Source organism: Centrocercus urophasianus, unplaced genomic scaffold, assembly GCF_019232065.1.
Source record: "Centrocercus urophasianus isolate 14NV4802_14NV808 unplaced genomic scaffold, USGS_Curo_1.0 seq_31, whole genome shotgun sequence".
Classification (NCBI taxonomy): Eukaryota; Metazoa; Chordata; class Aves; order Galliformes; family Phasianidae; genus Centrocercus; species Centrocercus urophasianus.
In genome coordinates, this window is record NW_024884878.1 from 5631406 (window position 1) to 5645650 (window position 14245).

At 45.6% G+C, this 14245-nt stretch overlaps 1 protein-coding gene across 3 annotated transcripts in view; it reads left to right on the forward strand.

Moving 5' to 3' along the window:
* Window positions 1-1551: 1551 nt before the first annotated feature.
* The window catches only part of LPAR1 (lysophosphatidic acid receptor 1), a 69698-nt gene continuing 57004 nt past the window's right edge, over window positions 1552-14245 (forward strand). Inside the window, exon 1 of one of the 3 annotated variants that reach the window (XM_042829437.1) lies at window positions 1552-1634. The gene's annotated coding sequence lies outside the window, so the exon portion shown is untranslated. Of the gene's footprint in view, window positions 1635-1852; window positions 1909-1959; window positions 2026-14245 lie in introns of those variants that run through there. The other 2 variants (XM_042829434.1, XM_042829435.1) reach the window with 2 other exon arrangements.

The following is a 14245-nucleotide window of genomic DNA, read 5'->3' on the forward strand; positions in this document are numbered from 1 at the left end:
ATATTTATGATTTGAATCAATTCACAAAATCAGGCACATGGAGCTTATGTGGTTTGTTCTGAAAACAGACGCTTTTTCCAGACTGAGGGATGTGGAAACTGCTTCCCTATATAATGCAATTCAGTACATCTGCATGTGATTAGAGGAACGCGCTACAGACTGCGGCACGGCACAGCCAAGCCCTGTGGAAGTTACATTCATTGAACTCCATGGAGCCACATGATCCTCTCCTCAGTATCTGCCTGTTTCTACGACTTTCAGAAGATTGCCTACATTTTCTAGTCAGAAAATGAGAATTAGTTGATTACTTTAATTACCCGGGCTCTATATAGATAACAAGTCACTGTTTCAGGGTTCGGCAAGGCTGCATGAAGTTACTAACAGAAGTCAAAGCAAGTAGAAAGATCATAGAATTATAAAAACATTAATGGTGGAAAAGATCTCCAATGTCAGTCCATCCCCACCATGACCACTAACCACGTCCCTCTGTGCCACATCTGCACATTTTGTGAACACCTCCAACTTTCATCACTTCTGTGTACTAAAAAATACTCTTTTTTTTAACATATGCCATCATTTTGCCTCACTTGTGAGGCAGCCTTTTCCCACCAGCACAGCCAGGACTGCTGTTCTCCTGTATAACTAGAGAGTCACTACCGACCAGCAAAGCTGAGTGACCATCCCACTGTTTTTATGGAAGTGTGGAGATATCCAGTACACAGAAGCAGTAGCTCTCTACATAAAGCACCTTCCTACCTGCACCATCTCACTGTGCAGCCAAGGAAAAGCTTTCTGCTTATGAAAAGCATATTGCCACAGCGGTGGAGAAATCACATTTACATTCTGAAGACCTGTTTTGCCTACAGTAGCCATGTGAGTGACCCTCGATCTTCCCCAAAGGGAGAGGTGACACCTGAGCAATCTGAATTGCAGTCCAGACAGGATGCAGGGTGTGAACAGCCATCAAGAGCTATTCCGGTACACAGTGTGCAGATGCTAAGCCAGGTATTACAGCTTGTGACAGAATATCCTTCCTGGGCTCACTGGCCAATGCTCAGTAGCTTGCCTTGAACACAGGAATAAATCTACTGGTGTCTGGTTTCCAAGGAAGCACAGTGAGTGCTTTAAATGGGCTGGGTCCTTCATTAGTAACTTCAAGCGCTGCCAGAGGTGCAGCCGGCACGTATAGCTGGTAGTAATCTCTCTAAGAAGTCTTTCACTGAGAGTGTGGAAGCAGCAAACCGTTTCAGCCACCGAGCACTGAATCTCTGCAGCATACGCTGCCTTTGCACTAGACGCTTGCACATGCAGAAGTGGCCTCTAGATGCTACTGCAATCCAACTAAATCGGACCTTATTGGACAACTCACGAGGAAAAGAAAAGAAAAAAAGAAGTCGCTTGAACCTGTTTTTCTATACAGAAACAACTCCTCTAAGCCTGTAAAAGTATCCATCCTGCAACCCTGTCCCTTTCCAACTGCACGGCTTCGCTGACCCCGCGGACACGCTCAACTTGAAAGCGTTGTTCCCAGACTCTCGCTGCAGACGCCGGCGGGAGCTTCGGGCACTTCTGCAGGAGGAGCAGCCCGCTCGCTCCGGGACCATCCGCACACCGCTCCGCGGCCCTCATTTCAGGTAGCTCCGCTTATCCTCGCCGCGCAGCTCGGGGAGCTGCAGCGGTGCGGGCGGGGGTTCGCGGGGCCGCACCTGGCTCCAACCCGGCGGGGGCGGGCGGAGCGGAGGCAGCGCGTCCCGTTCCTCCCCGTCCCTCCTCCTCGTCCTCGTCCTCGTCCTACTCCTCCTCCTCCTCCTCCTCCTCCTCCTCCTCCTCCCCCCTCCCTGCGGGCCGGCGGCGGCGGAGCCGCGCTCCCTCCAGCCGCGCCCGCGGAGCCCCGCGCAGCCCCCGCAGGTAAGCGCCCGCCGCCCTGCCCGCCCTGGGGTGCCGCTCCCGGCTCCGCGCCCACGGTGCCTCTTTTCCCCTCCACTCGCGGTTGCTTCTGTGTTTCGGAAAGTGGATTAAACGTCGGTGAGTGTCTGTGCGGGAAGCGAGCCGCTCCTGCGGGATGAGCGTCTTTGGAGCTGGCCCGGAGGGAATAATGGGCACTTGTTGGATTGAGGGGCACTAACACTGCTGCCGTTGTTCGGTTACTTAGGGTCCGTCCTGTTCTGTTCTGTTGTTTTTTGTTTTTTTTCCTTCTCCCTCCGTTACGTCTCTCTTGATCTGGTTGTACCAAGTTAAGGCAGTGGAAGTAGTCCGAACTAAACATGGTTGCCACCTCTCCCTCCTGACTTCCTCGGTCCTTCGGACGATGGGCCCGTGGAGGTGGGATGGGAGCTGCCCTCGCGGGTCCGCGCAGAGGTGCGGGACGGGATAGGATGGATGGCAAACGCAGCGGTAGGGAGTGCCGGGGGGTGGAGGGGAGCGCCGGGACAAAGCCGCCTGCAAACTGCAGTGAGAGGGAGGTGGAACCAGGGGGACCCGCTACGTTCCTCACTCTTTTTAAAGACCTGCTGTGGGAAAACCCAGAAAAACCTTCCTTTGAGAACATATGAGAAGTCTTCTGTATAGCCCTTCAGCAGGAAAGTGTTGGAATGTCTAATCTGTTTTTTTTCTTTTCTTTTCTTGTGGATTTCTCGTTGAAACAAGCTCACACCTCTCTGGTTTCTCCTGCATTTAAGTCGTCTGTGAATAAATTAGAAGTCTCTCTAATCCCCACTTCTTTTCCTTTCCTTTCCTTTTTTTTTGTTTTACTGCTGCATTTTTCCTTTTGTTTTCTGAAGATTCAAGGCAGAGCCTGCAAAGGCAGCGGGTGCTCCCCAAGTGCTGGGGCAGCGGGGCAGCTGCTGCCTTAGACTGCTGGAGACTGTTGCTCCTGTATCTTTTCAAAGAAAGGCTCTGGCATGCGAAGTCAGGTTTGGTGTGCTGTACCATTTGGTCTGAAGTGAGTCACTCTCAGGTCTGAGAGTCATGTTTCAGTCTGGCAGCCGTGCAGCCTCGTTACTCCCGTGTTAGGATGGGCAGAGCAGTATTAAAACAATATGTGCTGGCAGTTTCAGCCATGGACTGAAGCAGTATTCTGCCTGCAGAGCTGAAGGTCTGTCCTGCAGCACAGGCTGTAGGCGTGCCGTGCACTTTTCCTTACCTGATAAGTGCTCAGAAGGTAGTTTGGTGTGTCTCAATTTTATTGTTGTTTTTATTACATACAGCTACTCAAAATCAGATGCTGTCCTTTAGAAAAGACTGGCACCTCCCATGCTGTGCTATTCCACGTGCACTGTGGTTGTTCTTCTTTGCAGCTGCAAGTAACTGAGGAAGTACTATTCAGGAATTCTGGAGAGTAGTTTTGTGCTGCTCTTATCACTCCCTACTGCAGGTTGCACTGCTTGGACCCTTGGCTGCTATAAACCTTGTTCTGGGAAGTTACTGGTAACTGCTGCCTTGAGTGGGGGAAAAATACTGACTGGTGTCTGCTTTCTTTCCCTCTCTTCAAAACAAATACTGAGAATGGAATGATTAAACAGCTCTTGAGATGAAACACATGTGCAGTGCAAAACTGAAGTAATGCTAGACTGTGTACCCAGCTTCAGTATGTGAACTGGATGTCTGAGCAGCAGGCAATCCTAGCACTGTGAGCAAAGACACTTCTGGCCACGTGGCTTTCATCAGTAACTCTGGGAGAATGTTTTGTAACTAGAGTATAATTCATTTTCTGTTAAGAAGAGGGATAAAATAAATGATCAATCTTTTGCTTGGTCTTCTGGTAAGTGTCCCAAAGAAGGCGTGTGGGGAATCTGGGAAGGAGTGGTGGGGAAAGCGTTCTGATCAGGAGCTGAATCTTAGGTGGGATCTTTGGTAGGGTCAGATTTTGCATCGCTGTGATGAACCATTAATAACACCTCAATGAATAGTTAATTGTTTTTCTATAGCCTCTCTGTATTGGGTTTGCTTTGTCCAGTATTCAAGGGTTTAAACTGAAAAGAAAGCATTTCTTCCCAATATCTTTTGTCACTGGGAGACCACCACCATCCAACTTTGAGAACCTAGCAACATTGGTGGTCAGCTGGCTTTGAGCACCTCTAGGTGGTGAGATGCTAGCAACTTGTGAACACCTTCAGAGTGCCATTTTCTGTGTAGATGGCTGGCGAGGAAAACAGCCAAAATGCTGAGTGTAGTTCTGTCACTGATGAGAACTTGTTGGTAACCATTGCTTGTGGGCTTGGTGATGGTCCAGGAATGGACCTACAACACACTGAGAGCAGGAACAGGTCGTACTGTGAAGTTGTTGTCCTTTCTGTCGTCATTGCCAAAAACAAATTGGAATTTGATACGTTCGTGGGAATTCCCCATCTTTTCATAAACAAACATATGTGTGAAATAAGGTACGCTTATATTCAGCTTAAATGCATGTAAATGAGTTATTTGTACCTCAACTGCTAGAAGCAATGCTAAAGAAAAGAAGCGTACCACTGTTCTACTGAAAGGAAAATAGAGAAAACAGTATTTTGCCCCTGCATCACCTTTAGTTGTTTGTAAACTAGTTCTTTGTATGCAGTGTATTATTTTTCTGCTTCTTCCTGCACAATAAGATACATACATATATTTTTATACCTTTTTTTTTTTTTTTTTGACAGTAGTAGGAATGGAAAAGGAGAGGAACAGTTGAACTTCAAAAAAGAAATAACGTGATTATACAGGACGAAACAAACACAACACAGGAGTTATGGAAAGAGAACTGTAATGGGTCTTTATGTTCTTCATGGTTATTTCTTCAGATTATGTGCCCATTTCTTGGGCACTTAGAATTTAATGATGATTTGAAGGGAGAAATCAGAAAGCTCTGATCATGGATGACTGATGGTGGCAATGGCTTGAAAAGGTAGTGATTATATGTGTGTGCAGCTTTGCTTTCCCACGCATCACTGGGTGATACTGTAGAAATGTAGCCTGCCTTCAAGCCTGAAAAACATTTTACATTTTGTCTGAGTATCCTTCACAGTTTGCTTCATCAATGGACCATTGATGTCAGTGATCTACAATGAACACTTTTGGATCAGACCCAAGACTGATGTGTTATTCTGACAGAACTGTGCAATTAGTCCCAGCTAGTCCCAACTGTTTAGAGCCAGCTTGAGTAGTGTGAGTGCAACCACAGCCCATGTGGCCACCATGTGACCATTGGAAGAGACCTTCAGAGGTGGTTTGTGCACACTTTTCTTCATAGAGGAACAATAGCCTTGCTTGGAGTAGTGTAAAGTCTTCAGCATTTCCTGACAGGCACAGCCTGGAGTGGTTTGTTAAACGCATTTTTTCTGGGTCCTGCCTTTACATTCGATTGGATTCAGCTTCTTGAGTCAGATAGTGTCAGCAGTTATGTTAGTGCACATAAAGGGGAGAGTGCTGGTGCTTATAGCCCTGGGCAAGGAATTTCCTCTTAGAAACAAAATGAATGCTCCCAGCACACGCCAGCAGCCATGGATGCCACTGTGGGCAAGGTGTGTGTGCCAGTGCCAGCGGCTTAGTGGTAGCCAACCACTGTTGCTTTGATGCTGGCACTCGTGAGGATCATGGCCAACAGACCTGGGTGGTGATAGGCCATGGAGTCAGCTGCTGAGAGTCAGTGGGTCAGCAGGAGAAGTGCCTCCAGATGTGCGTGTGGAAGGCTGCATCTCCCTGGGGACGAGGTGGGGTTTGGGCCATGGGTACCGTATTGGAGACAACTGCACTGTAGTTCTGTGTCAGCTCTTTTTTTTTTTTCTTTTTTTTTAACGTTACTTTAATTTGAGAGGCTTTTGAACTTTTTTTTTTTTTTTTTTCTTTTTTGGCTTCCAAGTGGCATGAGCTGGATAAAATATGGTGCTTTCACCTTCTATTTAAAAATACAAAGGTGCCGAGTGTGCAAGACTAATACTATCTTTCTGTTTTTGCTTCTGATTGTGGGTAGCAGGCAAACCTCTGCTGGAGTCAGGTTTTTGAGTAGTGCTGATGAATTTGATTGTCATGCTTGAACTTCATCTCCCAGAAATACATCGGTGTGAGTGAGACCCACGCACATTTTACCTTTTCCTTAAGAATTTATGTGCTGTAGTGACCCTCTGAGTAGGGTGAATTTCACATGCACCCTCCAGACAGTACATCATTTCTTTGCGAGATAGAAAATGTATTGCACACTGTAGTGCTTGCAGGAGCAAGCAAAAAAGCATTGGATTGACATCAAAGGCAAGATCTTTCTGTACAAAAAGCTGGAAATTTTTAGAGTGGTAAAAGCCTGGCAAAGGAAATGCATACTGTTTTTCATTGTAAGCCCCTCTCCCTCCCTCCCTGCCTCCTCCCCCTCTTTTTAGGGAGTGTGTGTCAATACAAAATGGTGCCAGCACATTATTTATGGGAGCAGTTTCCAGAGACTTTTCTTAGAAGTTATTTGGCCATTTGGAGATGATTGTTCTCAGCCTGGATGGAAAAACGTATGTATAACTAGGACAGTATCCTTTTTCTTGTCTTGAAGAAGCTAGCTGCAGCTCTGTTTAAAAAATGAAAAAACAGTTGAATGAGTACCGAATGTTCACTGCATAGAGAAATTTATATCTTCTTTTGGTGAGTGAGTGGTTATTTAAGAGTGCTGAGCTTAACATGAACTGCTTCAAGGAGCTACTAGTGTCTGAGAAGTCAAGGAAACGTGGTACTGATCACATCCGTTTGCCGTGTAGTTGTTTGCATTTTGGGCTAGCATTTGCAGGAAAGAAGGGCTGCTAACATACCATGAGTAATAGCCATGTACCTTACAAGAGCAGTCACTGCTGTTTTATCCGTTGTAGCAGGATTTTGGGAAAGGGTGCATACTGATGGATCTCACTGAATATGTCTTGGTCTCTGCCGCTATTGGGTACAGAGCTCTATGAGTTTCCTGGGATGTTCGGGGATGAAAAAGCAAATGGTCAGATGTGCTGTGGGTCAGCATCTCCAGCCAGTGGTTGCATCAGGCAGAGGTCAGCTTGCCCCCAGAAGCATGGGGGGTCCCCTGGGACCATGGCAGTCGTTCACTCTGGTTAGCACATCATATTCCTTTGGTTCTCAGGACTGCATCAGGTGCTCACAGACCTGCACAGGCACATCCGTTTTCTTTATCTGATCTCTTACCATGCAGCTATGATAAAATTTGCCCAGCTGAAGAAGGTACTGTGGCCTTTCAGTATGTAAAAGGAGCTTATAAATCAGGAGGGAGACCGACTTTATACCCAGTCTGTTACTGGTAGGACAACAGGAAATGGCTTTAAACAAGAAGAGGGGATATTTAGGTGAGATGTTAGGATAAAATTCCTCACTCAGAGGGTGGTGAGGCAGCGGCACAGCTGCCCAGAGAAGCTGTGGGTGCCCCACCCCCATCCCAGGAGATGCTCCAGGTCAGGTTGGATGGGCCCTGTTCTAACCTGACCTGCTGGGAGTCAGCACTCCCGTGGCAGACAGTTGGAACTGGTTATGCTTTAAGGTTCCTTCCAACCTAAGCCACTCTGTAGTTCCATGGTTCTGTGAATTTCTAAAGTCCTAACAACTTTAAAATATTCTAAGCAGATAGAAAGGGTTGGGTTGTTTTGGTTTTTGTTTGTTTGCTTGCTTGCTTGCTTGCTTGTTTTTTCCATCTGTACTTTGGTGAGAATTTTAATCAACAATCCAGCCAGTAGATGTCAACTGCATGCACTAGATGCCTCTGATGCCTTCTAGTACCATTTCTATGTATATTGAACTAGGTACGTTTCCTATGACTCCCCAAAGAGAGCGGACCTGTAGTTTTACAAGGTATGTACAGTGTGAGACGAGCTGCAGTGAAGAGGTGTTGCTTTGATGTGGTAATGTGGCTGCAGGGTAGGGTGTAGAGGGTAGTATGGTTATGCTGCTTCAGGTTGTGCTTACAGGATTAAATTTTTTAGTACCTTTCTGTCATTGTCTGCTAGTTGCCCATATAAAACTAATTATTAAAGGCCAGAAGCATTTGGGAATTTGGTAAGGGAATGGACCAGAATAGATTCAGACTGCGGACAGTGAGCATGTAAATCCTAGAGGGAAGTGTTGCACATAAAATTCTGTACTAATGCCTCATTTATAGTGAATATTGCACTTGGAGGAGGTGTCTCTGCAAATGTATATACAGCTCCGCTTAGGGTGAGATTGACAGGTTTTTGGCAATTTACTGGTACTGGAGAACATCTTGAAAGTTCTTGGAGTTCACATTAGAATGTCCCCAGGCATTTCTGTCCTGTGAAGACAAACCAGGCCAGGGTACAAAGAGCATATTGTCCTCTGTGCCACAGCAACACCTGGGACCTGCTGGGAGTCACGTTTAAGTGAGTATTTGCCAACCACAGAATCTTTAGATGCAATCAAGGAGTGAAGGTTTGGCTTTTGGTGTGGGATTCTGGGTTCATTCGGCGGTTTCTGTCCATGCGTAAAGCTCAGGATGATGGTTAAAGATGATTTGAAATATTGCTACGCTCCTGCAGATACAAAGCCAGTACTCCAACATTCTTTGTGCTTCTCATTCCTTGTCAAGGAAACTGGATTGGTTTATTGTTTTCCTTAGACAGGGCAGCAGCAGGGTAGCCAGCTTCATGAAAGTGGGTGTCTGGTTAGATATCCAGTATTCAAGGATTGAACATAGCATGGTAAATAGGACATACATACTGTGCTTGAAAGGTATGGCTGTAAATGCAGAGCTGAGTGGTCACTGCTTTTGCTTGCTTTTCCTCCTAGAATGCTGCAGACAAGCTGCATTGGACCTGCCCTGAGCACAGTGTCTGTGTGAGGCTTTGAGAGTTGTCCCAAACATGTCTGGCCACATGCCAGGTTCATTTTGCTCTTCCTTGGATGGATCTGATAAAAACTTTGCTTTAGAACAGAGCACATCCCCTCACAGAAAGCATGTGAACTGGAGACAGCTCTTGGAGTCAGTCCGGTTGCTGCCCTCATCTTTCAGCTTCTTGCTGATAGTGGTTGTAGCATCCTGATTCGAATGCCCTGCGCAGATGAGGCTGGAAGCTGGCTGAGGCTGCAGGATATTACTGTAATCAAAGCTATTCAGGTAATTAGTGAATAGACTTCAAATGGGTCTCTAGAAACCACTGGATTTTTTGCAGATACTTGATAAAATGTGCATAGTTCGCCACCTGGTTCTCCAAGAAGTGCCATATGTTTCTGTTCCTTGTTCAGGTTGCTCGAGTTTCACAGCCAAAAGCTTCCTGAGAGGCTCAGCCTGGAGAAGACTATAGTGGGAGAGCTGTGTGAGCTGATGACAACCTGATGACAGGAGCAATCACGTGGTTGCAGAGCACACGGAAATGCCTTAAAACTAATAAGCCTCAGCAAACTCTCCTGCTGGTGTCCTGTATGTTTGCTTCCTCCCCATCTCCTCCATGAAATTTCTTACGAACAGAAAACATTGGCCTGTATTTTTGTGACAAAGTGATTGAGGGGTTTGGTTGACTCTTTTTTTAGTTTTATCTAAATTTTTCTTAATGCTCTGTAAGGACTGCGTGTAGGGATTCATAAGCAGGATTTAGGAACACAGTTGCTTTTTCCTTTGTCAGAGTGGCACAAACTGCAGGAAGGGCTTTGGTGCCGCAGCTGCACTGGCTGCTTCATGCTCAGGCATCTTCAGGCACATGGGGTGGGAGGGAGGGGAAATGCCATCCGTAGGAGCTGCAAGGCCAGGTGGTGACACGTATCTGCCCCTCCATTTCTGCGTGGGGTTTGATTAAATTTCCTGGCCCCCTCCCTCTGCCTGTGACTCTGCAGAAGGGACTCTCGCTGATATAAGCCATGTCTCCACTAGAGGGGGGTGCCAGTATAGCTATGCTATGTAGCTTTGAGGATTTGGCCATTTACACTGCCTTTGGCTTCCTGGCAGGTATTCTTGCCTGTTGGGTAAGTAGGATGTCGTTGGAGCAACCTGGGAAGTCCAATGAGAAATGGTTCCTTAGAGCCAGTGCCGCCCACTGGGCTTGGGTACAGTGGACACCCACTCTGGGATGCCCAAACATTCTGGCATGTGGGCAAATGGTGGTACATCCGCCCCTGTCGTCTGGATCCCTTGAACTCCTTAGCTCATGTATATCGTCACAAAAAGTTCCAGGCAGTGCGTTATGGTTCGTGGTTTGGTAGCTGTTGGGACGAGGCCTTGCAGTGTTCATTTCTGTGTTTGTACCCTTGCTAATTGAATTCCAATGAGAAGGTTTGAGGAAAACAAATGTACTACTACATAATTCTAAGGATTTTATCCTTTTTTGTTCCTTAAGAGATGTGCAAAAGCAATGTATCTGAAAAACAGTAAGATAGACTAGGTAGTAGTCCTTGGACACTAACTTTTCTCTCATGGTGTCTAAGTGTTAAAAGTATTCTCTTTGTGTTGGTAGTGGTGGTGTTTTTTCACATTGACTGCATTCTGCCTCCTGGCTCTTTTCTCTTGAATTCTTGGTATCTCCCAGGCATTCTGACTAAGGTGTATTGTTCTTGTTGGACACTATGTGTGCAGAGGACCTGGTCAGAGAAGCTGAGTAATCACTTAAGTGTGGTGTGAATTTACGACAGCCTACTTAATTCACGTGACCTCTTCTATACACTGAAAGCTAAACACAATTTAGAGTTAATCCCAGTTGATTCTTAAAGCGAATTAGTCAAGCTTTGCACTGAGCCTCTGTGTTTACCTGTGTATTCAGATATGCAAAGTCCTGAGATGCATTGAACCTCACTTGATAATAGGCAGGGGAAGGGTCCGAGGGGCAGGTGATTAAATGCTGGTGTATCCTTCTAGGGCATGTTTCAGAACTCATTTGTGTTTATAAATCTTGAGTTCGTGGAATGATCAGCATGAGCTACCTGAGGCCAAAACCCAATGCTCTGCTGCAGTTCTCCACTAAATACCTTTGGCAGCTGCTACTCTCCGGACACTGTGGGGAGCATGCTGCTTCCTGATCATCCCTAAAAGCTGTTCCTCAAAAACTGCAGCAAGTTGAGGTGGGGTGGTGATGGGGAGTATGGTGCGGACCAGAGGGACAAAGGAAGTCCTTTTGATCCCCACCAGAAAAAAAGCAGCCAACCCTGATTTTGCATCGTGGGCTCACAAATTCCTGTTGCCTATTGTTAGGAGCAGCGGCTTGCATGGTGGGCAAGAAGTAATTACCTTCCATTTGTCAACATTAGGATTTCTGTTGTCTTGAGTTCCTGGGTTTGCTGCCACTCCATTGTGGCGAGATCAAAGGTAAGATCTTATTTCTGGGTCACTGCTGTCCATCAGATAAGTTTGTTTGTGGCCTTGAGGAAAAAAGCAGTGACGTGAGAACAGGGAATTTAAAACCCACCATTAAGATAATTCTTCCTTGTTGTCAATTCTTAGTTCTTTCAAACTTCATTCAGCTTAGCTACGCAAAATGCAGTGCCGCAGAAATTGCCGTGATAAGTCGGTTGAACTGACGCTGATGTTAGGAACAATTTTCTGAAACAGCATGACTGCTGTTTGTTTCGTGAGATTGATGAATGGTTGCTGTGCCTGCATTGGTGCTGGCCTCAACCACGTAGAAGCAATGCCTTGCCATCTTCAGTGCACTGTTCTGGGGGGAGTGGTAGGCAGGTTTCTGTTTCAGATACACTTAATTAACCCCCTGTTTGCACAACACTGCTCAGGATTCATGCAAATCTGTATTAAGATGGTACATTTGTAATTTGGGGTTTGGGATCTGGCACGATTAGTTGTGGACTTCTTTGGCTTCAGCACTTCCAGATTATTGTATTTTGTGGTCATTCATTCTGTCTGAAGACCGAACATCTGTTCTGTGCATGTGGGGTGGGGGAAGTATTTGCTTTTGCTTTGCCCCCCCTCAAGACTGTTTAGGGAATTGTGACATTCTGTTATCATCCAGATGTTTTTTATCCAGTGAAAAGGATATTGCCTTAACTTCTAAACACAAACTCGTTTCAGAGGAATGCCAGACCAGTACTTCTCTTTCGTGTTTTAAACAAGGGGTGGGTCATGTCAGGTGGGGTTAGCGGATGGAGCCTATGTTGTTGATCTGTGGAAGTGTTGTGTCGTATTACACTGTTTTTTCCTTTTGTAAATATGTATTAGAAGGCTGTAAGTTGTTACAAAGAATGCTTTTTGCTGCTTTTCCTGCTGTGGAGCGATAGCTGGAGAAAAGCATCATAGTGTTACATGGTGGTGTATACTTCAAGTGTCTGTCTACCACTGTCATCCCAATTACTGAGCAAAACAGGGATGTTCCCTCGGAGGGAAATTCTCCCAATTACCTGTGTGAGGCTGTGCCTCCACTTGGCTCAGCAGTGTGAAAGTTGCTGCTTGCTGTCCCAGCGAATGGTTTCAGTGAGCTTCTTGCTCAGTGGTGGTGGTGAATGTTTTTGAGGAGGAGGACAAAAGCATGCAACGTGTTATTTTTTTTCACACCCCCACCCCTAATGATGCTGGTGACAGTTGGTGATGCATCATAAATGATGAGCTATCCGTGATGACTTTGAACTTTACTCCCTGCTAAGTTAAACTCACAAACTCTTTGCACACGTCTGTTGGTAAGATTAAACCACTTTGAAAGAGTTTCAGAAACTGCTTGGAAATGGCTTATTTTAGAAGCATTTGTTTCTCTAGAACTCACTACGATGAAAGTGCAGATTATGAAAACATTGTCATATGACAGCAGATTCCTTGTGGTTGTGCTCTGAGAGAACATCCATGTTGTAGTCAGTTGTTTACATCAAACAGAGCAGATTGGCGTTTCTTTCTGGCAGGCGGTGTCTACTCATTTTTCTCATGTTTTCTGGTGGTCCTTTTATAAAGCTCATTTTAGAGAAATGAGATAATGTTAAAATTCAGTAATGGTTCATGTTGTTAGCTCTGGAGTTTTCCCAGTCTGCATTGGATGTACTTGAAGGATGGAAATCAGAAATTCTCTTTCAGGGATGTTTTACTGTTCCAGACAATTGCTTCTCGCAGACGGTGACGCTGTGGTCAGTACATATGCTTTAAAGAGCATTTTTGGATGGTTGGTTTTTCTGTTGGTGTCTTGAAAAGATCGTTATGGTGAAGAAGCACTTAATGTAGCCAAAGACACATGCAAGTTCCTGCCAGCTGCAGACATTGAGGCAGATGGACCTCAGCACCAAGGCGAGAGTAGGAGGAGGCTCTGCAGCCTGGCTTAGTAGCAAACCAGAAACCATCTCTAAGCAGTTTTCAACTTGCAGGCATTAAAGTAAGCCGTTGGGGAAAGTAGCATTGCTGGTGGGTAATGACTGAAATAAGTCTGGAGGTTCTGGGTGATAAGGGGAAGCCAGCAGATGTGTTGGCTTTTTGGGGGGAACTGGAAGAAAATAGGGGAAAAAAAATCCAAAAAACTGAAGAAGCCATGCAGAAGTTTTTTGAACTTTTCAGGCAATGCTCAGAAAAAGCATTTCACAGAAATGGAAGCTTCGAGAAAAGATGAAGTACAGTTTTGGATTTAGAAACAGCAAGAAAATGCTGTCCAAGAGATGGGTGTAGAGCAGAAATAACATGAACGTAATCAGGAGAGGAAGCTGAGTGAACAGTTCACATTGGTGCAAAATGACCTCGGCCGGGGATGTGCAAAAAAGACTCTCAAAAAGAGCGCCTAAACGAGGCAGAAGTCTTGCCTAATTGCTAAAGCAATTTCAAAGCTTTCAGTCTGTAACAGAGTGAGAAATTGTGTCCTATGTTCAGTGGGAAAAGGGGCGTGATTCGGTTGTGGACAGCGTGGTGATGGCGCTTGCCCCAGTGTGTCCCGGGATTCTTTAAGCTCGTCTGAGCAGCACACAGAGAAACTTGGTGTGCTGCTGCATGCCTTGCTGATTAACCTGCAGCTGATGTGAGTCCAGATTTTACCATAACTGACAAGATTTAGGGAGAGCATATTTATGATTTCACATGTTACAAGGCCAAATACTGTGGGTTTGTCCTTCCAAAATGTGTTTTCTGTTTATTAGTAAAGTGCAGCATTTGCTTTTGATTTCAGAAGTCGGAATAGTAAAGATGCAAGTCCCCTAGAATATCCAGAGGCAAAGGAGTTAATTATTTTAGATGCAGAAAACCAGAAAGGCCAGGAAAATTCCCTTTTTTTTCCCCCTCTTTTTTAAAATCAGATACAGCAATGTTTAGTTTCCTGCCTTCGTGATGAGATGTTTATGTGCCTTAGAGAAGACCTTTAAAGTGAGCCTCTTACTGCCCCTGACACGGGAAGGT